Raw genomic sequence first — 1,285 nt, forward strand, 5'->3', positions numbered from 1 at the left:
ATGCTCAGAGCGAATTCTGGACACAGTGGAGTAATGGACTGCAGTCAGATGAGCAATCTGTCTGACAGAATGACCTTGATCAAGCAGGGAGAGAATGTGGGCAGTCTGAGTAGCAGAAACCTTTTTCATGATGGTTGTACTGAAGTTGAACAGTCTGTTGAGTGTTGATCAACTCATGTTGAAGTTCAACAAAGATCACATGATCCAAACTTTAAACCTTAAAGCAAACAAACTTCTGCAAGGGGGTATTTTTGTCTTCAGAGTTGTCAGCCACAAAACTGTTGCAATGCATCTTTTGTAAAGAATATTTTGTATCTCACCAACCAGAAGGCCGATTTACTTCATCCAAGTGCCATTTGAAAGCTCATATCATAGGCTTTCTAACGATATATATGTTTGCATATTTAACTATTTTGGTTTCCGAGATATAAGCCAAACAATGCAACTGTTGCAAACATTGCAACAGTTTTGTGGCTCACTGTAAGTGTCCGTAGAAAGTGGATATCCATTCATCACCGCTTCAACCTGCCATGATGAGAAACTACTTGAACGGCAATTGAGATATAGCTGCTGATGCAATAGCGACCAGGGTGAAGTTACTCGTAGGGACTACGCGAGGTCGTGACGTGTGATCGTTGTATGCCTTTGCGAATAGAGATGGATTGCCGTTCAAGTTGTACACTATTTCTGGGTCCAATATGCGAATATGAGGAGATATAACTATTTTTGATCTGAAAGTCGGCGACATACTGTCATTATATTTTGCAAGTTGTGTGCGACAGACATGGGAGGCATGGGTCCATGGTAGGCGATGCAATTTGTAACAAATGTGATTAGAAAAGTTGTTGTATCTTGGCAAAGGACCTGTGAGGGGGACGTACTATGTGATAGAGTCGGAATCCGATGGCACATAATGCTGCGTAAATAAACTTGTTACAGTATTTAAAGTGTCACTAACGATTATGGTAAAACGACATGTATCAATTTGACGATGTAATAAACACGTACGGTATCTTAGAAGATGACACCATGAATGACCCACGTACGGTAAGCGTTGGTATGCAGACTGGAGATTTGTCAACGCGTTATAGTGGCCAACACGGAGTCAAACCTGGAACGTCACTGAATGGAAGCGCCGCGGGGCAAACGCCAAACTAATCCTTCGGCAATTCGTGCCCGCGAAGCTGACACTGCGTACGCGTGCATCAGTACGCGATTCCATTATGACCCGCTGATACTTCGGCACCCTACTCTATTGCTGATGAACGTTTGAACTCTATGTTGC

The sequence above is a fragment of the Laetiporus sulphureus genome (assembly GCF_001632365.1).
Source record: "Laetiporus sulphureus 93-53 unplaced genomic scaffold LAESUscaffold_55, whole genome shotgun sequence".
Classification (NCBI taxonomy): Eukaryota; Fungi; Basidiomycota; class Agaricomycetes; order Polyporales; family Laetiporaceae; genus Laetiporus; species Laetiporus sulphureus.